The following is a 25,100-nucleotide window of genomic DNA, read 5'->3' on the forward strand; positions in this document are numbered from 1 at the left end:
TAACCCGGAAGGCAGAGGCGGTGCTGCGGGAGGAGGACAGCTCAAGACAAGGAGCGAGGGGCTCCTGAAAGGCTTTCCATCCCTGCTGCGAGCCAGCACGTCCCCAGCATTCCCCTCTTCCTCTCCTTACCTGGGAATCCAAGGCGAAAAGAGGTCTACCACTGGGGGCCAGGTCCATTTCCAGGCTCACTCTCCGCCATGGAGACTGAAGCGCTATCACAAGCCTTATTTTGGCCTCGGCAGGCCATTTATAGGCTTTCATATTCCAATAAGGCTTTCTGGAATGTACATTCTGGTTGGATGATAAAAACTGTCAAATTCTGATTGGATAGTGCAATCCAATCAGAACGAGTATTCTAGAAGAGGCCCTTTGAAAAGAGAAATTCACAGACCAATTGTGATTGGATAATGACATCCAATCAGAATGGGTATTTTACAATACCTCATTTGAATATACGAGGCTATAAATTGTCTGCCATGGGTTGAAGCTGTTTCTTTTTTCTTTGGCTCTTGAGAGCTTGCTGAGAAGTCTGTTAGTTTTTCATTTTGCTCTGGCCGAGAGATTTCCATTGGTGAGGGCTTTGTGGCCAGAACCGCCTTTGAATCTCCTGGGAAGAGAGCATCCTACAGTGAGCAACACCCAAGGAAGGACCGACCTAGGACTTGAGAGGGACTTGCTGGTGAGCATCCTGTCGTGAGAGGCAGGTAAGCAAGGACTCAGTTGGCACGTGGGAGGGATTTGGTCCTCGGTACTCAGAGGCCTTGTAGACCGGGAATGGGCACGTGAGTGGGAAGGGGCACTGAGTGTGTGTGTAGGGGGGGGGACACTGTGTCCAGGTTCTGCTTCTCCTCCCCATAGCGGTTTGTGTAGCTGCTGGGTGTAAGTACAGCAGGGAGATAGATCGGGGTGATGTTCCCCAGACCCGCCCATCGGTGGGCCTAAGTTGTCAGTTGGTTTCCGGTGGATTTTGCAGAGTGGGTGTGAGGGCATCAGGTGAAGCTTAGCCTCTGTACTACAGGGGCCAGTGTTAGGTGATGCCCTTTAGCACCACCACGTTCTCCACTGTGGTTTCATGCTGGGTGGGCTTAGGTTTCTGCTCCCAGGGGTGGCTCTGCAATACAATGTGAATGATGGTGAGTGGCGGATATCCTAGGCTTGTGCTGCTGCTGGCATTGAAAGTGCAGAGGAAGAGGGAGACTGTTCTGTGAGGGCCCATGGGGCAAGGACAGGAGAAGGGTGTAAGGGCGCCATGGTCGCCAGCCACGCCCTGCACAGTGCTCCTGGTGTCACCCACCCTTCACAAGCTGCCAGGTTCCAGGCAGTATGGCAGAGAGGCGGTCGCCCCCAAAGTCAGCAGCAGAAGCATCTGGTGATGTGTCCACCTGCGTCTCCCACCCAGCCCCAGCCCTGGCTCCTCCTGCTCTCATCCTTAGATCTGTTGGCCCTTGTGCTCTCACCCAGGTGCCTACAGTTAGCAGCTTCTGCAGGGGTAGGCTGCCCCCTACATCTGCCCTGTTGATACGGGATTCAGATTCTGGAGCTTCAGCAAAGTTTTTAAAGTGGAGGTGATGGTAAGTTGGCAGGTGGAGGTTTGTGGAAATTCACTGATAGTGAAGTCAGGTTCAAGTTATCAGCTGAGAGTACGTATGGAAAAGGAGGTCTTAGTGGTTTGTGGAGGAGGTACAGAGTCACGGAGGACTAGAAGAATGAGTGGAAACGGGAAATGTTATTGAGGCCTAACTGGAAGTTGGGGATCACGAATTTATATCAAGACCAGTCAAGATGAGTGTTTTCTCCTACTGATTTCTGTTTCTTTTATCTCTTCCAAATGCGAATTCTGGAACTATAGCCCCATAGGGCGCTGAGAAGATGAGTGTGGGGGCTGGCCTGCTAGCAGCGCAGTGCAGCTTGGCAGCAGTGGCTCCACAGATAGAGAGGCCTCTTCGGGTGACCCAAAGTTGGCATAGCCCAACTCCAGGGCCTCTTCCAGACCCTGTCACTTTCCGTGCTGTTTCCAGGAAGAGACCAGCCAGGGCCGTGTTCAGATGGGGTTAGGAAGCCAATGAGGTGTGATGCAAAAGGAAGATGTGTATGCTATCAGGATGGCAGGGACCCTGTCGTTAAACAAGAAGTAAGTCTCCACTGCGTATGTTTCTGTCTATGCCACCATGAAATATTTTTAATAGTACAGCTCCTGGGAGTCAGTGATTTATGCTCTAAGATGATATGCTTATATGAGTTGGACATTATAATTTTCAGTAATGTTATGATTGGCCATTGATAGAAACATCCTGAAAGACTGACTTATGAAAAAGGGAAGGTAAAACCTACATTTGTGGGGGCACAAATAAGCATTTGAATCTATTTTTGATTAACCTAAGATATTAACATGATGAAATAGCCAGAATAGTTATAGTCAATCATGGAAACTCACCTGAAATCCTGTCCCAAACGGGAATAGTGCTTTTGTTTTTGATAAAATAAATTGTAAAATAGAAGAAGATGGTGGTGATCAAATTCTTACACAGTTGGGAAAGAGTGGATGTTAAAAGTAAGGGAAGAGGATGCGAAACAAACTGGTGATGAAACAGAAATCAGAGAAACAAGCTGGAAGGATGACAATTATGGGTCTTAGTTCTGTCAGTACAGTAGTAAACACTGTGTAGCATGGCAGTGAAAGCTGCAACTCAGAGCCACCTTTGCAGCCAAAACATAGTCTTCCATAAGAAACCTCCAGCTTGGCAACTCTGTTTTCAGAATAGTACCAAAGCAATATGTATGTATCATGTGAAAGAATTTATTACAGGTAAAAATGAAAAAGACTTAAGTACAAGCTGTCTCATGAGAAGGTCAGCACACACCACCGTGCTCATTCAAGAAAATGGAAGTGTATCTGCTCTGTCCTTAATTTCTTCTCCTTCACTCCTGTTTCCACTACAGCCTACAGATGGAGGAGACACGAGCACCATAATCTCACCCATCAAACTTGTCCAAAAGATGGTATCTAAGATCCCATCGTGTCATCAAATAACAGAGGAATCTGTGTTTTCTTCTGAAGAAATCTCCTTTTCCGTGTCCATCTCTTAGAAGCAGAGAAGAGAAGAAGCTCTGGGGGCATCATCTCCAATATTCCTGACTCTCCAGCATGATGAAACCACAGGAAACATAGTAGCAAAAACTTTCCCCTTCCAAAGGTCACAGCTGGGTCCAGAAGATCTCCTGTCTGGTACCACTTCTGCATATGGCCTCCAGATAATTCTGAAGCTCTCTGTGTTCACTGCACGAATGAGTTCAGCAGAGGAAAGGATGGGAAGGATCTGGGCACCAGCTGTCTCATCAGACACACGCAGAGAGCACAGCGCTCCGCTGTGCTGCAGGAGAATGTGGACCCGGGCATCCTGCCTCTGTACTACATCCACCCAAGCCAGATACCTTCTCTACTGTCTCCAGAGGTGGATCTAAGGTCTATGTAGTCATCTTCAGGAAAACTGGTCAAAGAGTCCCCTTCAGCTTCCTCCTCCCCTGATCGGCTGACTGAGGACCTGCCATTGCATTTGAACCCTGGCGATGTGCTGATGGAAGCTGTGTTGGTGTTGTCATCCTCCAGTGACGTTGGGGAGGCCGTGATGTCCTTTCCTGAGAAGCATCAGTCCCACGGGTTGAGGCCTGGAATGTTTGAGTGTGGTGATGTCTTCCAGAAGAATAAAAAGGTCATGAAAAGAATGAAATCAGAAGGTTGGAATCACTTTTCATTGCCAGTCTCAAGGCAGCGTGCAGATACTGCAGTTGTGTCATCAGTCTGGGAAAGAAGAGTGATGTGGGAAGAAGCTGTGTGATGAGACACCTGTACAGATGGCATCCTGAAGTAGTCAGGAACCAAAAGAGCTTTCTCTGTGAAAGTTTGGCAAATTGTATGCCACCTTTGTTTCTGCAGAAAGTTCCTTCTCCAGATGAATTGACTTGGGAACAATGGTCATAAGATGTAATCAGGTTATGTTTCCTATGAATAGCAAAAAGACCTCAAAGCTGTGGAATCATTTTTCTGTTTGCTCTGCACACTGAAGTTGTGTGATTACGCTGTGTCCAGATCAGCAGAGGAAAGAAGCCAGTTACCCTGGGCACCCGTTGTCTCCTGAGACATTGCAGAGGCTCCACAGCAATGTGCTGAAACCAATGTCTCTGAGACAATGCAGTCCTCTTCTCTGGACATATGTGTGCCACTGAGCACAGAATTATTAGGACCTCCCTCCTTTGGTGGCACCAATGACATGTTTTATGATTCTCACCCAGTTGCAAAAGTAACATCACAAGTCTAATAGCTGCAATGGTCATACTTGACTTTCCGTCTTTGTAGACAATGTTGGCTCTAACAGACTGCTCCAATACTTGAAAACTCAATGTTCCTTGCCCTCCCCATCTTACTTCTCTAGAACAGGTATCCCAGGTACGTGTGGTAATGTGAAGCAGATAATTGTGTCACATCTTAAGAAAGGTGAGATTCGGATCCAATTCACTTTGGGAATAGGTATGAATAACCGGACTTAAGAGGACCTGACCATTTAAAGGCTCACTGGGTCTCCTTCGAGTTGTCAGTGTAACCACACTGTGAGGACTACCATTGGTCAGCACTTTTTAGATGTGTCACAGATTGTGGCAATAGCAGCAACAGCATTCAGAAGAAGCTAGAATGATGGTGGGATGTCTCAGATACCTCAATTGGCTTTCAAATTGGTATAATGGTGACTGACAATCCAAGCACAGAAACGACATAGAATGAAGTACAGGAGCATGCAGTGCTTCAGCCACATGATCAACTTGATTGTATATGTGAGGACAGTAAGAGCCACAGAGTGGTGCAGAACTTCCTTAGCATTGCACAGAAGATGTGTTATTGGGTACATCAATCATTGAAAGCCAAAAAGAAGCTAGCAGAGATGCAGAAGTCATATAAATTGCCACAGCACCATTTTATTCAAGACATTCCATCCAAATGGAGGACATCATTTCATATGTTGGAATGACTCATTGAACAAGAAAGGGCAATTAACGAGATGGCAACAGAGTATAATTTGGGAGAACTGATCGCTTGTGACCAGTGGGAGGTCATCCAGTCTCTGATATGCACCAAACTTTTCCATGCTAACAGTCGGGAGATAGCCACACCAGTTTCTGCTTTAATCCAAGTCATCCCCATGATCCACATTCTCAATATAAAAATTGAGGTCCTCTTTGAGGAGACGGTGGACATGGACACCATGCTAAAGTTCTTGAAGGAGTCTGTGGTGAGCTGATTGTCCACCATCCTCCATGACCCCAGATACACATTTGCTACAGTGTTGGACCCTCATTACAAATCTTCTCTGTTTACACAGGAGGCAGCAGAACAGCAAAAGTGGGCTTCAATCAGGGAAGTATGGAAATTCTGAGTTCTATCCAGATGACATGCCTGCCTCCAATGGGTGTGATTCATAAGAATTCGTTGGAGAGGATAACTTGTGGTCACTCTTGGCCAAGATGAAGAAGAAAAATCTGAGAGCAAAGCTACCTGAGGACATGGTGCTTGCATAGTTGGCGGAGGAAGTGCTTGATAAACAGAGCTCTGAGCTGCTTGCTTACTGGAACCTCAAGAAGTCATCCTCAACAGGGCTGTCAAGTTTGGCCATCAGAGTTTTGGGCTGTCCCCCAGTTACCATCCCTTCAGAGAAGCTGTTCAGCATGCTCACTGAGAACAGTACCTTCGGCTAGTCCAGGCTCATGATGGAATATTTTTAAAAACTTATTTTTTTGAAAGCAAATATTTTCTTAATATATTTTCAGTATTGAATCTCACGATGGAGCCACCAGACTAGAGTTGCTATTGCTGCTTAGGCATTAGCAGTTGGTACAAGGGGCTGTGACTGTGCCCCGGGCCATGTATGTTACCAGACCAGACACTGAGGGTCACTCTCCAGCTTTCACCATAATGTCTGCAGGTGCCCTACTCCTACTCCTTCAGGCCAGGTATAGTGGTGTGTTTTTTAAGAAGTCTGTTAGAAATAGCTCGTCTTGTCAACTATGAAATAGGACCACTAGGTTTTAATTTGTAACTAAAGTTTTTTGAAAGTTGGGGTTTAGTAATTTGTCTTACTAGAATGGCAGAGAAAAGTAAATAATTTTATTCTGTAGGTGTTTTACTTCAAATTGGTATTATGGAGACTGACAATCCAAGCATAGGAAAGATGTTGAATGAAGGGGAGCATATGAGCATTGCCGTGCTTCAGCGGCATGATCAATTGGATTCCAGATGAGGACAGAAAGAGCCACAGAATGGTGCAGAACTTCCTGCACCATTGATTATATAAAAACCATGAATCAGGTACTGGATTTTAGTTTAGCATTGCTTTAATTGCAGCAAGACAGCTTTTGTGCCTGTCAAATAAAATCTGTAAATAGGAGGTGGAGGCCAAGCCATACGACCTTTGGAGTTTTTACTACAGGCTCTAAAGCTGTGGTCCCCAACCTGGGTACTGGTCTGCCGCCTGTTAGGAACTGAGCCATGCAGCAGGAGAGGTAAGCAGCAGGCAATTGAATGAAGCTTCACCTGTTTTTACAGCTGCTCCACATCACTCTCATCACTACCTGGGCTGTACCTCCTGTCAGATCAGTGCCAACATTAGATTCTCACAGCGTGAACCCTACTGTAAACTGCACACGTGAGAGATCTAGGTTGTGAACTCTTTATGAGAATCTAATGCCTGATGATTTGAGGTGTGGATGAGATGGTGATGCTAGTGCTAGCACTGGGGAGTGGCTTTAAGTACAGGTTATCATTCTCAGAGAGGTTTGACAGCACAGAGACCATAATAAATCAATTGCTTGCAGAGTCATATGAAAACATTATCAGTGAGGATATGTTACAATGGTGGAACAATAGAAATAAAGTGCACAATAAATGCAATGCATGTGAATCATCCTGAAATCATACCCCGCCACCAGTCCCCTGGTCCATGGAAAAATTGTTTTCCATGAAACCAGTCCCTGATGCTAAAAAGGTTGGGGATTGGTGTTCTAAAGTATGTCTCAGGGTACAGAGAATATTCTGGAAAGTAACTGTTTACTGCAACAGAGACATGGCATTTGAAAACAAAACTAAAATTAGATGTATCATGTCAGTTACATGGTTACTTGCTACCGAGAATTTTCCCTTTTCAAGTTTTATGTGGTTTGTTAACTCACAGAGCTCACAAGTTTTTAATGTGAGCTCCTTTGAAATTTGCTCCAAGTTTGTCAATTCATGCTCATTGTGTAGCCAGTGCTTAATATGACAGGTTTCCAGCAGATGATCTGCTGCTTAGTGTCTCTGCGCTAAGGAAGGTGTCTTGTAAAATGTCTGCATTGACCCACTTGTTTGTTCAAATTATGTGTAAAATTCTTTTAAGAGAAGATGGCTTAATAACAGGGAAGAAGCTCATAAAACAGTTTTAAGAATAGCCTTAGGTGTTTGGATTTTTTGTTTAATGGTAGGGAAGATTCAGCCATTGTTGGGATATTTTAGAATCCCAAGGACATCAGAATGAAGTATTGGTTGTCAGATTCTTTGAACAATTATGTCTTCATAGTTTTTGTTTTATGTTTAAAAAGGTGGTTTCTCAATCAAACCAATTAAATGTTCTGAGTTAGAAAAATAACTCATTTACCTATGACCTTTTAGAAAAGTTGCTGTTCTGTTAAAATACTATAGCTAAGCTTAATCAAAATTGCATCGCATTGGCTGTCTTGGTGTATTTATAAATGGTGAACTCAATTTCTGGAATTAAATTTATTTACAATTTTAAAAAATATTGTAATATATTATTAATGTAATTACATGAGATTTCTACTGATAAAAAGTTTAGTTCTTAATGGCTTTGTTGCAACATACATACTCATTCTGCAATCTTATTTTTAGAACTTAGAATGTTTATATAACTTCAAACATACAGTGAAGTAAGACAATACTACAAAGGATGCTTCTTAAACCCTTAACCAAGACTCACCAATTTTTAACATTTTTCTCCACTTTTTTTTATCATTTGCTTTGTAACTCTTTACAAACATACTTTATTTTTTACCATTTGAGAGTAAATTGTATACATAATCACCCCTAAGTGTGTATTTCCTAAGAATGATTCTTTTACATAATTCGAGAATAATTACCAAAATCAGAAAACTTAACATATATACAAAATAATTACGAAATTCACAGTCCATATTGAAATTCTACTGTTTATCTCAATAGTCTCCTTTGTAGTGTCCCCTACACTGTGGTTCAGGACCCAATCCAGGATCACACATAACACTTACAGTTTCATATTAGAGAAAAAACTAATTCAGCCTTTTTGCAGGGGCAAGGAGAAGAGGATCTTTCATGATCTTTAAAACTGTGAGGAGTAAATTGCTAATTATTTATAAAATATTCCTTTAGTTTGTCTTTGTCTGACATTTTCTCACAGTTAACATAATTCTTGGTGAGTTTGTGATTAGCCTCCTAATGTATGGTTGTATCATAATTTTTTTTTTTTTTTGAGACAGAGTCTTGCTTTGCTGCCCAGGCTAGAGTGAGTGCTGTGGTGTCAGCCCAGCTCACAGCAACCTCAAACTCCTGGGCTTAACCGATCCTACTGCCTCAGCCTCCCGAGTAGCTGGGACTACAGGCATGCAGCACCACGCCCGGCTAATTTTTTCTATATATATTTTAGTTGGCCAGATAATTTTTCTATTTTTAGTAGAGACGGGGTCTCGCTTTTGCTCAGGCTGGTCTCCAGCTCCTGAGCTCAAGCGATCCACCCACCTCGGCCTCCCAGAGTGCTAGGATTACAGGCATCAGCCACCGTGCCCGGCTGGTTGTATCATAATTTAACCATTTATATTGAATCGTTATATGGTTTGGAGGGCTTTTTTTTTTGCTGCTAAAAATAGCAGTGTGATGGTCATGTTAACTCAAAACTTTGCCTACATGCTTAATTTCTTTCCTTAGAATAAACTTCTACAAATGGAATTGCTGATTTACAGGATGATATTCCTTTATATGGTGTGTTTTGATACTGACAGATAACCTCATTTGAGAGTTCAGCAGTGAGATAGTTTGCATGAACCTTTGTTAATTTGGGGCTCACTTGCCAAATCAATGCTAGTAGGTAACAGAGTGAGTGTTTAAAACCATAAATTTAGTTACACTCTTCTTTCTAATCACAAGGGGTATTTGATAAATTTGTGGAAAAATCCCAAGGTACCAGATACAATCTATAGAAATTAATGTGATTTAAACCAGATAGGTATGGCTAAAACATAACAATGGTAGAACAGTTTTATGACTATTTCTCAGCTGTCCTTATTTTCTTATGTTAAAATGTGGCATTAATATAACTTTGTTCCCTTTATATTTACTGAAAAGTATATATGAGTCCTCTAATTCTGTTTTTGTAAGAAAGCTACAGTCATACCACCAGTGTCAACACTTGGACATGTAAGTTGTTTGTAGTTTCTCTGTTTTCAAATAGAGCCTTCCAGAAATTTACATAGGAACTTGCTGATTTAAACATTTACCAAAAAAATTCAGCTACTTCCTGTGTTTGGTACTTTATTTCACTTCCTAAATCATCTTGAAATCAGATATATTAGTGACATTTTTTCTGTTAATAGAGAGTATTTTCTTAATATGTGTTACATTATATATTTATATTATGAAATTTAGTTAAGGAATGGTAAGAAACCATAATTCTTAAATGTCTAATTGCTCTGCCTCCCCCCAAAGAGACAAATTACATGTCATAGTAACTGATTTAATAGTTATGCTAAGATTTTTCTCATTTGTTGTAAGTTTCACCATCATATCATTCCAAATATAGACATTTAAAAATTACTCTGTGACTGGGGTGGGGAACAGTTCTATTTGAGCATTATCCACCTATTGGCTAAGAAAATACACTTTTGCCTCATAAAGAATTTTCCTTCTTTCCTAAATTGCCAGTTTTATCTTCAGTCACCTCATGGTCATCTCTATTAAATGTTTCAGCTTTCAACATCATGGTGTCAAATATACCTCAGTGAGAGCTGAAGTGATACTGATAATGGTTTTTAATGCAACTATTTCAGAATTGTATCTGAAGTTGTTTCTTTAGTTATAATTTTTCAATTTACTAGGTGTCCCTGTTGTCTGAGAATGACAGGTGGAATGGAACTGGAGCCCGGGTGCTTGTACAAATCAGTGTTAATATGGGAGGAAGAGTGGAGTTATTTTGACCTGACCATATTACAATAGGTTTGCTTGAAACAATGGCTTTAGTTCAAATTGTGTTTGTAGGATTAAACATATTCTCAAAATCTGAGATACGTGTGTGTGTGTGTGTGTGTGTGTGTGTGTGTGTGTGTGTGTGTGTGTGTATTTAGTGAGGAGGAGAAACAGTCAGGAGGGGCCTCAGGGTCAAAAACAGTCACAGTAAGGGGAAACCACAGAGCCAAGAAAGGCCGCAGAGCCAGGAGTGTCTGCAGAGCCAGGATGGGCCTCAGATGAGGGAGAAAACAGAGAGCCAGGAGGGGCCACAGAGGGAAGAGGAGTTTCAGGACCAGGAGGTGCCTCAGAGATAGGAGGATCAAAGGGACAGGAGGGGACCAAGAGTGAGGAGGGGCCTAGACCAAGGAAAGGAGACAGAGAAAGATGGGACACTTGGACAGGAGGGGCCTCAGGTTCATGAGGGACTATAGGGTCACAAGAGGGCTTAGAGCTTGCATCACATAACCAGGAGGGGACATAAGGCATGAGATGGTTACAGAATCAGGAGGAGACACAGAGCAGGATGAGTAATAGACCCATGAAGGGCCTCAGGGCTAGATGTGACCTGAGAGACAGGAGAGGACACAAAGGCACAAGGGGGCACAGAATCAGAAGGGGCCTCAGGGCCATCAGAGGACACAGAGCTCTCAGGTGCCTCAGAGTAATGACAGGCTACATAGCCATTAAGGGACTCAGAGCCAGGAGGGGCCTCAGGAGGGTTTATAGAGCCAGGAATAACCTCAAGGCTAGGAGGGAAGTCAGGATTCAAAGTGACTTGGGGTACTGTCACAGAACAAGGACAAATTCAGCCATGAGAGGCCTAATGCCAGGATTGGATACAGGGCCAGGAGGGGAGACAGGATAGGAGTGGCCTCGGGCAGGAAGGGACAGAGCTGGAAGGAGTCTCAGAGCAGGAATAACCTCAGGGCCAGCAGGGGATACGAGCCAGGAGGGGTCTAAGAGTGGGGAGAGGCCTCAGAAATAGCAGGAGGGTCACAGGCAGGAAGGGACACATCCAAGAGGGGCCTGAGAGTTAAGAGGGGACACAAATCAGAAGGGGCCTCAGAGCCTGAAGGGGACACAAAGCCAAGAGTGGCCACATGACCATGAGGTGACACAGAGCCAGGGAAGGTGACTGAGAGCCTAGAGGGCCCTCAGAGGGAGGAGGGCCCACAGAGCCAGGTGGGAATATAGTTCCATTGGGGCACAGGTCCTTTAGGGCAGCAGTCCCCAACCTTTTGTGCACCAGGGGCCAGTTTCACGGAAGACAATTTTTCCATGGACCAGGTGTGTGTTGGGGGGCATCTAACAGGCATAACGGATGCGGTGATGGGAGCAATGGGGAGCAGCTGTAAATACAGGGGAACTTGACCTGCTGCTCACCCCCTGCTGTGTGGCCTGGTCCCTAACGTTTAAGTAATAAATCTATATAACAAAACATATGTACATTAAAAAAACTGTATGTAAAGATTCGCTTTACTTCTGAAGGGATAAAAGTAGGCAGAATACTCCAATCCACAAAATAATTTTAAAATAAATTCATGGAAATTAAGAAATTACTTCTATCTGTGCAAGATTCATATTACTGCTCTTCCCAGGATTATATCCTTAATAAACTTTTACTAGAACTTTCAAATCGTACATGCTAATTGCCCAGAAATAACAAATTTTATCACATTGTGTGCATATTTTAAGCTAACACAAGACGACAGTGTGTTTGTGTATATGTATAATAATCAAAATGACTTTTATTCTTACTTGATATACCTAAATACTCTTCACATGTCAGCACACATACGTATCTATGCCACCTTTTATGATCACATATTATTCCATCTATGGACACAATCAAATTGATTTACAAAATCCATCATATGCATTCCTCTTAAGACCTTATTATTTTAACTTCTGAGAAAAACAAATTGTATGATCTCTATTTCTTGAGGATATTTTAGTATAATGGAACTGATGGGTAAAGGGCATATACAATTTTTAAATGTGTAGTTACAGTTGCCTCGTTAGTGCAGTAGGCAGGCAGCGTGTCAGTCTCATTTGTATGTAGTTACCACCAAGTTGTCTATTTGAAAAGAAATCAGCAACATAAACTGTAAGTACCAGTATAAGTATTTTCCATGTTTAATATTAGTATTTAATATCTTCATTCTTACAAACTTTCTGGATACATTAATGGTATCTCATTTCTCTTTTAACTCAAAATCCTTCTCTTAGCAGAGACACTTAATACTTTTTCCTATGTGTGGGGGGCACTTGTAGATCTGCAAAAAAAGTACTTTGCCAATTTGAAATTAGAGGTCAGCTTTTTCTTGTTTGATTTGTCACCATCAAGTTCTAAATTCTTTCATATATTTGGGTGTTCCCAGATTTTCTATTCTGTTCCATTCATTTATCTGTCTCTTCAACTGTTAATAAATGATTTAATTTGTGAAAATTAATAGCACATTTCGATATCTACAAGTGCAAGTCTTATTCACTCCATCACAAAATTTTTCTTCATGTCATCACAATAGTAAAAGACAGACACCATGTGTAACTCAAAAATTTGGAAACCTTATTACTTTTATTTAGCTCCTGTAAAATTTATTAAGAGCTCATATTTTCAGAAAAATGAGTCTTCCTATTGAAGACTATGGTAGCATCTAACCACTTCAAAGTCTCCTTCTAAGTTCCTTGAGTAAAGGACACATTTACATAGTTTTATATTGACGTAAAATGGATATTGAACTTCTTGCTAAGATGTTTTAGCACAGAATTTGATACAGTGTGTGAACTGTTCTTCTCGTTACGTACCTTTCTATAAGGTGTATAACATAATGATTTAAAATGTGTACATTAACAATAAAACACCGTATATACTTGTGTTAGTTAAGTAGCTAAAATTGGCAAGAAAGTGTCCTAGAAGGGGAATCATGAGTGAACGGGGAAGCAGCTGAAGTTTTGTTTTTGTGCTGCTGCCCATGAAGATGGCCTTGGTGCTGGACCCCTCCCAGGTTTCCACATCCCAGGTGCTGCGGGGCCCACAGGGAGGACAGCCGGGAGCCCTCACTGACAGGACTCCGGGCTCCCTCCAGTCTGGGAAGGGCGTTTCCCCCACACCCGCCAACTGCACCCAGGCCCGGAATGGCCGCTCCCATTACCTCTTCTTTCTATCTCTGGCATCCAAGACCTTTTTCTTCAGCGAAAGGATCCTCTTCAGTTTTGCTATGTCACCAGCGCTGGCAGCTTGGTGAATTTTGCCGAGATCTTTTTTCCAGATGTGGTACCATGGCTGTAGGAAGGCGCTGTCACCTGCCTCGCCTTCCAGGCCCACTCTGGTCTTGTCAGGGCTGCTGAAGGGGTCCAGTGCAATGAAGACAACTCGATCTGACCACGACCTCCAACAAGGGAAATCCCAGTTTCCAACTTCTGACAGGAGCAAATCGCCAGGCAGCACCAAACACAGCCAAGCAAGGACAAGCACCGCCAGAGCCGTTAAAGCAAGTGTGCATGCATGCATCAGAGAGCCGTCACTGCACATGAGCACAACCGCCAGCAGGAAACCGTTCCCCCAGTGACACACTCTAGAGCACACGGACTCCGGGCTGTTCTGGCTCTGTTGCCCACATGTCCTGCATGTGTGGCTGCAACTCAGGCCCCTACGTGGGCTGGCGGAGCTCACCCTGGGCTGCATCAGGGTTGCCGAGCATGGCACCCGCTGGGCCTATGGGTTACCAGCCAACTGAACTCTCTGCTGACCATGGCTATAAAATTATAGACTCTAAATAAAGCTATTTTCCCAAATCTATTAGAAAATGTGTTTTTCTTTTGAATACCTAAAGTTGGTGCAATTACTTTTCAAATATGAGTGGTTTGAAAAGAGGCTGTCCATGGAGAGCTAGAATAAAATACGATCCTCCAAGATTTGGAAAAATAGAGAGATTTCCCATTCTTGGGTGATAGCATTTGGGCTGGGGCTGGTTAAAGTCCCTGACCTGGTGTTTGCTATATAGGAAGGATCACAGGGAACTGGCATGGGTAGACTCCTGTAGCCTTTTGGTCTCTCTCTGCTGACTGTGGCTATAAAATTATAGACTCTAAATAAGATACGCACATCTCATTGATACATTGAAGCTGAAAAAAAAAAAAATCAGTCAAGACCCAAAGATTACCTGGCCACAAAATATTATCTGAAAGCCAGCTTAGGCTCTTATTTCTGGAACTTTTTTCTTCCCCTTTTACAATTTCTCCTCTTAATCATTCCCTTAGCTAAACTCTTTTTATAAAATCCTTGGCTATTCTGGCAGACTGCTTATTAAAAAAGGAAACCCTCTTGAAAACCAGCAGATTTTTTTAAAGAAATATTTTGCCATTCAGACCTTTTTTAAAAGTAAAACATAAAATTCCTATAAAGACACCTTCCCTATAGTAAAAGAAATGGTGACATTATTATCTTCAAGGATGAAGAATTGAGTCCAAGAAACTGTCAGAACTTGTCAGAAGAACTCTTGTTTTCAGCCTTCTCACATATTTCAGTCATATTTTCACAGTTAAGTGTTCTTTGTACAATCCAGTATATTGATAACTGAGTCAAACTGCTTTACCCAAAATTTGGTTGACAGCCTTTATAAGATGGCCTACTTAAAAAAATCTTAACCTTATCTCATTTTGTCAGAAAAATGATTTAGATCCAACTGGTTTTTATAAACTGGCGAGTTTATATGTTTTACTATCTCATGACTGAAATTCTAAAATGAAAACTTTAAGACCTTTATGTGTGTGTATATATATATACACATTATATATATATATATATATATTTAGGTATATTGATGCATATACACATGCACTATGTCCTATGTAATGCCTACATAATAAAATCTGGTATAGTCAGCAAAATTGGTTTAAATAAATGAGCACTCAAAATATTTAGTAATTAAATCAAATTTTCAGTTCACATGACAAGAAAAGTTTTATAAAATTAGAAATGTCTTCAAAGTTGTCAACATACTTTCTTTTTTTAGCAAAAATTATTTTTTATTATAATAGTGAAATTATTTTACTGTATTTCACCACTACATAGTAATGGAAAATTGGAAACATTTTAAATGTTCAACAATTGAGAAGATTATTGTAGTTGTATAAACTAGAATATTACACATCAGTTAAAATAACCAACTTGAGCTATATAGATCAACATGGATAAATCCCAAAACCATAGAATAGCAAGTTTCAGAAGAGCATACATGTTACCATTGATATAAAAACAAACAAACCAAAAATACACATTTACAGATACAAACATACGAAGTAACAATGTAAATAAGTAGAGAATATCAGCAAACACAGATGAGAGTGGCTGTCCACAGTGGGAGAACTGTTGTCTAGGGGATGATTTTACATAGATACATGAGGACATTGAGTTTTGTAATCTTTTACTTGTTAACAGGGGAGTAGGTGGTCATGTTATTCTCTGTTCTTTTCTGTTCATGTGAAATCCTGTAAAAAATTACCAAGCTTCCTATACTCTAAGAGGGTTGGCTGTATCTCATGTCCCCTGCATGTCCCCTGCCCCCACAGTGGCATCACCCCTTCAACATACTTTCTTGCCTGGGTTTACCAGCTTACTGGTGAAGGTTTTTGCATCCATGTAACTTTCTGTACTGCTTTCAAAGTCTTTTGATTATCACTTTGGTTAAATCAATGGCTACTATTTTACAGTGTTCTCTGATTTTGATTTGGTCAAATGTTTTGAGCCCTTTAACATCTTTGACAAACCTCCCCTAAATTGAATTCTAACTTAAGCATCTTTAACCTTGAATTAATTATGAAAATTTCCAGTTGAGTCCCTGGAAAGATTCAAAATATATATCTCCCATCTTAATAGGATATTAAATGATTAGAAAAGATGCCTGCTATTATAATTTCTTCTCAAGATTATACTGACGATCCTGGCAGGATCTGTGAAGTAAGATAAATATTTGAAAGAATAAAAAATATTGTCATTATTCACAGATGCTATGATTGCTTATGTTAAATATCTAAAGGAGATTTTAGTTAAGTATTAGAAACAATAAAATTAATAAGGTGGCTGGATACATATCAAAATGTAAAATTAATTGAACATTCATAAACAAGTAGGGATCAATTGTATGAAATAATTTTTAACAGGTACTATTTAGAAAATACTTCATGAAAATATGAAGTATTTAGGGGTTAATATAATAAAGGATGTGTAAATCCTTTATGAAAAAATTATAAAATATATTGAAAAACATTTTTAAACAAATATGCAGAGATATAAAATATTCTTAAATGAAACATTCAGTAGGGCACATATTCTTTAATGAAACATTCAGTAGAGCAAAGATACAAATTCTTACCAAAGTGATCATATATTTAATGTAATTGCAGGCAAAATCTCAATGGGGTTTTTCTGGCACAGAACTTGAGAAGATGATCCTAAAAATATATAAAAGAATAAAAAATAAAAATAGTCAAAACACTCCTGAAGATAGACGAAGGTACAGGGATTTTCCCTACTGAGATGGGTGTATACATACATAATGAGTGCGATGCGCACTGTCTGGGGGATGGACACGCTTGAAGCTCTGACTTGGGGGAGGGAGGCAAAGGGCAATATACATAACCTAAACTTTTGTATCCCCATAATATGCTGAAATAAAAAAACACTTTATACTCATTGAGATAACATACTGTTCATTGTGCGATAGATAAATGGTCCTGTGGAACATAACACAGAGCTCAAAACCAACTTTTACCTGCCTGGAAATTTGATTCATAAATGAGCAGTTAAGTCAAGGTCAGACTAGCATATACAGTAGTAACAGATTCTCCTTCACATTTCTCACAACACAAATCCAGTGTGAGTTGGCTGGGGTGGGTGGGGGTGGGATGCGTAATCTGCTCCCCAGAATCACTCAGGGATCCAGGCAAAAAGCAGCTTAATGATCTTGTAGCTGTACGTTTGGGAGCCTTGTGGTCGTTTTGGTCATTATGGCCAGAGTAGCAAGAACGAGAGGATCATGTGCCAGCTCATAAGTCCTTTGACTTAAAAGTGACCGCTCAGAGACCTTGTCCCATAAATTAAAAGCATGGTTCCACCTATCCAAAAAGGAACTAGGAAATGTGGAGAACTGTATGGAGATTCCATGAGTAACAAATATTACTGTTAGTGAGGATTGAAGATCATGGGGAAATCGATAGACTCTTTAATAGATTTAAAAAATAACAGTCTTATGGAGAAATGGTCAGGTGACATAAAGCTTTTCACAGAAGAGAAAATACACTGTCTCAAAGTATATGACATGATGCTAAAATTCATTTGTATTAATAGAAATTAAAATTGAAACCAAAATAAGGCACCCTTGTACACCATCTTTTTGATAAGGTTTAAAATGTGTGAAAATGATCAGGATTTGGAGGAACTTGAACATTCATCTAATGTTGGTTGGGGTGTAATAGTAAAGTAACTTTGGAAATCAGGTTACCATCGAGTAAGGTATTGAACCTATGCATTTCTGTAACACTAGAATTTATTTCAACAGACCATGAGTACAGTACTCATTCAACAGAATATGTGTATAAGAATGTTCATACAACATGACTCATAATAGCCCCAAACTGAAAACAACCTAATTTTGGTAAAAGAAGACTGAATCAATAAATGGTAATATAGTCATACAATAAAATAAAGTTCAGCAGTGAAAATGAATAAATGCCAGCTATATGTCTCAACATAGATGAAGCTCAAGAACATCAAGTTTTTGTTTTTTTTAGACAGAGTTTCACTCTGTTGCCTGGGCTAGAGTGCCCTGGCATCTGCCTAGCTCACAGCAACCTCAAACTCCAGGGCTCAAGCAATCCTTCTGCCTCAGCCTCCCAAGTAGCTGGGACTACAAGCATGTGCCACCATTCCCAGCTAATTTTTTTCTATATATTTTTAGTTTTCCAGCAAATTTCTTTCTATTTTTTTTTTTTTTTATTTAAGTAGAGATGCGGTCTCGCTCTTGCTCAGGCTGGTCTCGAACTCCTGAGCTCAAACAATCCTCCTGCCTTGGCCTTACAGAGTGCTAGGATTACAAGTGTAAGCCACTGCGCCTGGCCCAGTGAATGTCATTTTAAAAATTCAAATATTAGCTTGATTTAACTATTTAAAAAGTACTATCCAATTGCCCATCAACAGGCAAACTTTGCAGTAGTTGAGATAAAAATGCTGTAGGTAACATAGGAATTAGAGATGTACTTTTATGTAAGAAAATGACAATTAGTAAGACTTTAATAGGTTGTGAAATATATGTTTTACAATGTTGATAACGAAAAATAACACCCTATTAACACCCACTTTATCAGTGCCTCCAATGCATTATTTTTTAGGATAATCAAATGAAGTTGTCAAATAGAATGAGTATACTCTTTTTTGTGCACGTGTGACATTGATCAATTTTTCTCCCCAGGTGGCATGTTAATTCCATCCAGGCTGCTCCCCAACAGATTAAAGTATTAAAAAAAATACTTGATTCCTGTGGGGGAAGAACTGTTGAATTGATCCTCAAATTTGGAGCCCAGCCCTCAGAGACTCTCTTCCCCACACCCAAGCCCCCAGGCTGTGCCTCCCCAAAGCTGAGCGCACACCTGGGGGCTCAGTTTCTCCTGGTTCCTATTCCTCACAGCTATGGTCGAGCTGATTTACTGTCACCCTCCGAACTCATGGACGTGGCCGGGAAAGTGCCTCAAAGGGAGGGGGGGCAAATGCTGGTGGCAGAATCAGGACAGTAGACAGCTGCAAGTCTCCGACCCCTTCCTACCCTGTGTTTTTGTGAAGCCTGTCTGCTTGGCTCCTGGGGCCCAGTCATCCCAGCATCCTGGGAATGAGCCTCAATTATGAGCCACCTGAAAACTTGGGACATCTTGCTCCGCTGGACCAGTGGAGGCGGCTAGGTGAGAGGGAACGGCTCGAAGAACATCAGGGGTGAAGCTAGTGGGTGCCCCTGGCACAGGGACAGAGAGAGGAGGACTTGCCTCCATGAAATAACAGGTGGGTGGGGTCAGGAGTGGGGGAGTGTGAGGTCACAGGGGTGACATTGTGACGCACCTGGAGCGGAGTTGGGGATTGGCCGGGCAGGCAAAGGGTAGTGATGAAAAGCTGGTTGCCGAGCTTGAGTGCAGCAGAGCCCGCATGGACTTGAAGGGCTGAACTTGGGCTCCAGCACCCGCCCTTTGGCTGTGACCACCTTCCTGTGGTCATGTCTCAAGGACACCCTCTTGCCTGCCACTTCCAGTGAGTCTCATCTATTCTACAGCTTCCTGCCCTCTGCTTCCTAATCCTCCATGACTTCTCAGTTTCTGGCTGCCACAGTCCTCCACTTTGCCACTTTGGTTTCCAGAAATTTCGTCCGGAGCCAGCCCTGCTTTCCAGAGTCTTCAGCTTACCTGCTCATTGTCCCCTGTGTGTCCTGTTTGCCTGGAAGTCCAGATGACCGCAATGGAGACGGCCACTTGAGTTTTCTGGATCGCTGTGCCTGTGAGAGATGCGTCGTACATGCGCGGACAGAGAGAGCTTCATAGCAAGGTCGGTTTTCTTAGTGAGAAAGCCCACGCAGTTCCCACTGTAGCCTGGGCTGCAGAAAGAGAATTCAGGTGGTGGGAATGAAAGTGGCCACCTGAGAGAGGTCCTTAGAAAATAAACCATCAGAGAGCTCAGCTTTGTTCCTCACAATGAAATTGGAAAGTTTTCTGCTATCTCTCAATGATGTCCCGACTTGTGAGGTCTTCCTCTTCTGGAAATGGAGGGGTTGGGCTTATATCTGAGGTAAGTCCTACATCTAGTCCTAGTGAGTCATCAAAAGGGCTCAGTAACTTAATGACCTCAGAGCTGGGCCCTCTTTTGGCCACATCTATAAGTCCAAGCAGCCTGAATTCTTCTGGATGGAGGAGTGATGTTTTTCACATTGATGCTTCTGACATCAAGTTTTTCCTGAAAATGCCAAGAATGATCTCACTCGCTAGGAGATTCCCACCCCTCATGTAGCCCATTTATTTATTTATATGTTTATTTAATGGTAAAATTTTGTTCATTTTTGTTTTATTTTGATAGAATAGGGTACAAGTTGAATTCTGTTACATGTATATGTGATATAGTGAAGTCTGGGCTTTTGTACCCATCACCTGAATAGTGTGTATTGTACCCCATAAATAATTTTCATCCCTCACCCCCTCCCGCCTCCCTCCTTTTAAGTCTCCATTATACCATTCTTTGTGCCCTGGTGTAGCCATAGTTTACACTTATGAGAACATACGGCATTTATTTTTCTGTTTCTGCTTAAATTTATGGTCAGATGATTTTTAAGGTTATAAATGAGCTTAATAACTCTGTAGGATACAAGATCAAACTACAAAAATCAATTGTTTCTATATACTAGCAATAAACAAAATGAAATAAAAATTTCTTTCAAAATAGTATGAAGAAGAATAAAATAGGAATAAATTTAGCAAAAAATTTGTAAACCTGTACACTGAAAATTATAAAACATCACGGAGAGAAATTTAGAAGATAGGAATAAGTGGAAAGACATTTTGTATTCATTGATTAGAGATTCAGTATTGTCAAGATCACAATTCTACCCAAATTAAACTCTAAATTCAAAGCAAGTCCTATAAATATCCCAGTAGACATTTTTATTGGCATAGACAAGTTGATTTGAAAATTTATATGGAAATGAAAAGGACTTAAAATAATGAAGACACATTTTTTACATAAAAGAATGAAGTTGAAGGACTTATGTACCTGTTTTCAAAACTTACTATAAATCTCCAGTAATCAAGACATCATGGTGTTGACACAAGATCAGGTATATAGATCAATGAAAATTATTTGAGAGTCCTTAAAAAATGTTTAAATTTATGGTCAGATGATTTTTGACAAAGTTATACAGTCTTTTAACAAATAGTGCTGAAACAATTGAATACCCATAAGCCAAAAAAAGCATTATTACTTCACACAGCACATAAAAACTAACTGAAAGTGGATCATAAATCCAAATGTAAGAGCCAGCACTTTAAAATTGCAATAAGAAATAGGGAAAAAATGCATTACCTTGGGTTGTGGAAAATGTTCATACAGACAACATTAAAAGCATAGTCCATAAAAGAAAACATTAAAATGGATTTTTATAGAAATTACAAAGTTTTTCACTTCTAAAGACACCATTAAGAAAACTAAAATACAAGCCACACACTGGACGATGAAATCACAAATAATATATCTGATGATAGACTTGAATCCAGAATATATAAAGAACATGTAAACCTCAACAATAAGAATAAAACTAAAAAATGTTCAAAAGACTTGCACAGACATTTCACCAAAGAAGATATAAGAATGGCTAATGGGCCTATGAATGATGAGCACATTGTGATAATACTCAACATTATTGACCATTAGAGAAGTTCAGATTAAAACCATAATGATATACTATTACATACCCACTAAAATGACTGCAGTAACCCAGAAAATAACAAGTGTTGATGAGAATGCAGAGAAACTGGAATCCCCACATGTTGTAGGTGGGAGTGTAAAAAGGTACAGCTACCTTGGAAATCAGTTTGGCAATTTCTTAGACTTACCACACAACCTGGTAAGTCTACTTCTGGGAATCTCTTTAAAAGAAATGAAAACACGTTCATACAGAGACACATACGTGGATGTTTCTAGCAGTGTTGTTCATAATGGCTCAAACTGGAAGCAATCCAAATATGCATCAATTGGCAGATGATTAAAGAAATGTGGTATATACATACTATGGAATACTATTCAGTAATTAAAAGCACACTACTAAGTACTAAAATCTGGATGAAACTTAAACATGCTGAGTGAAAGGAGCCAGACCAAAAACGTCTGCATATTGTGTGATTCCATTTACATACAATGTCTAGGAAAGTAAGTTTATAGAGACAAAGTAGGTCAGCATTTTTCTAAGGTGGGGAGTGGGAGACGGGATTAACTGCAAATGATTGTGAAGGAACTTTTTGCAGGTGATGGAAATGTTCTAAAACTGGATTGTGGTGATGTTTCCATAAGTACAAATTTATCAAAACAATTTGATAAACATTTTGAGTTTACATTTCCAGTGGGCAAATTTTAGGGTATGCTAATCATACATCAATTAAGCTATAAACGTAAAAAGGAAGAAGAAAAAAGTTATTAAGTGGTGTTTCTTTTGGTAGACACTTAAAAGCTTATTTACATAGTAAGCTTCTGTTACGATAGTTAGGAGCTAAGAAGTAATGGCTTTGGTTTCAACATCAAAAAAGTTTAGTGTATGGTATGATTTCATGTTAAAAAATCAGCTTACAATGGAAACATATGTTAGGAACAATATTTTTGTTTGTTTAATAAGAGGGTAAAATTTCTTGTGACTTAAATTTTATAAATTTCCTATATTGGATTTATAAGTAAATTACCACTGATCTCATCACTGCTTAAAACACAAAATTATATGTACCAACTTATATTGAACTAAATGAAATGATAATGGATGCCATTCTAAACGTTTTAATTTCATAATATTTTTACAAGCTACAAATCATAAGGATTTAATGTATTAGATAAATTACAATTTCCCTATCCTTATCTACCTTTAAGATCTTAGATAAATCATTCAGTTAATTAATAAGTTTTGAAAGCCTGGAAAGTTTCTTAGTAAAAAACAGACACAAAACACTTATAAATAATGATAATATCTATTCTTGTTATTTTTGAATGGCAATGGCTTAAGGACAAAATATATATCCTCCAGTTGCCCTCAGAGGAGATATATATATATATATATATATATATATATATATATATATATGCATGCACATACAGTATGTTCAAAATTATACAACACAAATAAATATGTATGTGTGTGTATATGTATGTGAATATGTGTATATTCATCTATTTCAATTGTTAATCAATTGTTAATATGTGTTGATGGAGAAAAAACAGTAAAACAATTCATGTTTTTTTTATTCTCTAGTTCTTTTTTTCTGTCTGGAAAAGGTTATTTTAATTAAAGATGATATTTAATATAAATATTATATAATTTCATTTATAATATATAAATTATATTTTATGATATATAACATTTATATTTAATATGAAGACACTTAATTTAAATAATTATATAAGATACGATAATTAGAGACATGAAAATATGTATACAAGAAACTAGATATGATTTCCTTCTTATTTAAGAAATTAATAGTTTATCCACAGGACAAATTTAATATGATATATATGTATTATTTAATATACTGATTAGTTAATTATTTGTTAAAACCATAGGGAATTTTTATTATTACCAATTTTTATATTTATATATCTGTGTATGTCTAAACCTATAAGTCCTTTCCTTTAAATTATTATATAAATACTTATAAAGCAGAAACAAAATGAGTGACATTTTTATTTAAAATGACTGGGCTATTTTATGCTTATGTGGAAGTTTCTTCTTGTAATTCTGTTAAATTTTGGTTATTGTTTTTTACACTCCTAAATCAGTTTTTAAAAAGAAGTCTTGTTTGCTTTTCATAATTTATTTTCAATTACAATTGTTACAGTGTTTTTAAAATGTATGAAATTATTTCTGACATTAGTTATGATTTATATCATGTCTTCTGTAACTACTATTTTTTGTTTTAGCTTTCCAAAATTCAAAACAGTAATTTTGTTCTACAAAACAAAGGAAAATAGGAATCATTAGGTTTGTTAAAACTCTTTAGGTTTTAAATAATTCAAAACTGTTATGAGAGCCATTGTCCTTCAACCTTGGTATTTAAAAACAACAAAAAAGTAAGTTTTACTTCCCTCTGTGCAAAAATTAAAGTGCTCCAAACCTGGCAAATCCAAAAGAGAGTTGATATTAGGTTAATTATATATTAGTAAAACATATTAATAGAAGTATGTTTTAATAACTGTGTACTTTTCAAGTTAAAAGAAGCATGCTGCTATTTAAACATAAATACTGAAATATAAACTATCAGATTTTTCTCTAGGATTCTAGGCTCACAAATCCTTTTTCATGTTTTGTTCATGAAAACTCTGACCAAGTGCTGACTCAAGTATGTGGGAATCATTAGAGACCTACTGCTTATTTCAGTATTTTGTTAGATCTAGTGGCCAAGCCATATCCACCTTGTTTGGGATCTATAACAGCAATAGAAAAATGTATGAAAACTTCCATTGATTTAGTTCCAGAGTTTCTACTACACTTACTGGTTCCTATTCTCCACAGACTCTTTTACTGGCAGTCACCTGGCATCCTGTGAAATATTACTGCTTTCATCTTCAAAGGTCTCTATTCATTGCTGCTTCACTCTGAATCCAGCCACTCTTCGTTCATCACCTAAAGAAAGAACCCAACAATTACTTGCCAGCATTTTGGGAACTATTCACAATAATTTAAACCTTATAGACAAAACAACCTTGATTTTAATGTGGTTTTATGTGGTTAATAATTTAAAAAAACTAAAAATTATGAAGCTGAGTATGCTATAAGAAACTTAAATCAGGCCTTGAAATATAAGCTTCTCACAGAAATAAAATAATTCCAGATGGTTGCATTAATTGCCATCATTCAGATATATCAATTGCCAAAAGATAAAGAAAGAAATATTTATTGTTGTGGTAGGTATGATTTTAGGTTAGTTCACGACTATGAAATGCTTTAGAAACAAAAAGATGTCCTATTATAAGATGGTGAATTAAAAGCCCTAGTATTTCTATAGGCCATGCTCCCTAGACAAGCA

At 39.2% G+C, this 25,100-nt stretch overlaps 2 long non-coding RNA genes across 4 annotated transcripts; one reads left to right on the plus strand and one right to left on the minus strand.

The window, feature by feature from the left end:
- The first annotated feature begins 1,497 nt into the window (after positions 1–1,497).
- LOC123629765 lies at positions 1,498–2,985 on the plus strand. Its single transcript, XR_006732221.1, has 3 exons — positions 1,498–1,572; positions 2,020–2,132; positions 2,942–2,985. It is a non-coding gene; the product is annotated as an uncharacterized LOC123629765 (long non-coding RNA).
- Positions 2,986–16,144: 13,159 nt separating this feature from the next.
- LOC123629753 lies at positions 16,145–24,682 on the minus strand. Of its 3 annotated transcripts, none has more exons than XR_006732207.1 (4): positions 24,568–24,682; positions 19,740–19,927; positions 16,670–16,748; positions 16,145–16,247 (listed from the first exon to the last, which is right to left on the minus strand). It is a non-coding gene; the product is annotated as an uncharacterized LOC123629753 (long non-coding RNA). The 3 variants fall into 3 exon arrangements; XR_006732208.1 differs by having other exon boundaries at positions 19,740–20,283; positions 24,607–24,663; XR_006732206.1 differs by lacking the exon at positions 24,568–24,682 and having other exon boundaries at positions 19,740–20,407.
- Between the last annotated feature and the right edge of the window lie 418 nt (positions 24,683–25,100).

Source organism: Lemur catta, unplaced genomic scaffold (assembly GCF_020740605.2).
Source record: "Lemur catta isolate mLemCat1 unplaced genomic scaffold, mLemCat1.pri scaffold_41_ctg1, whole genome shotgun sequence".
Classification (NCBI taxonomy): domain Eukaryota; kingdom Metazoa; phylum Chordata; class Mammalia; order Primates; family Lemuridae; genus Lemur; species Lemur catta.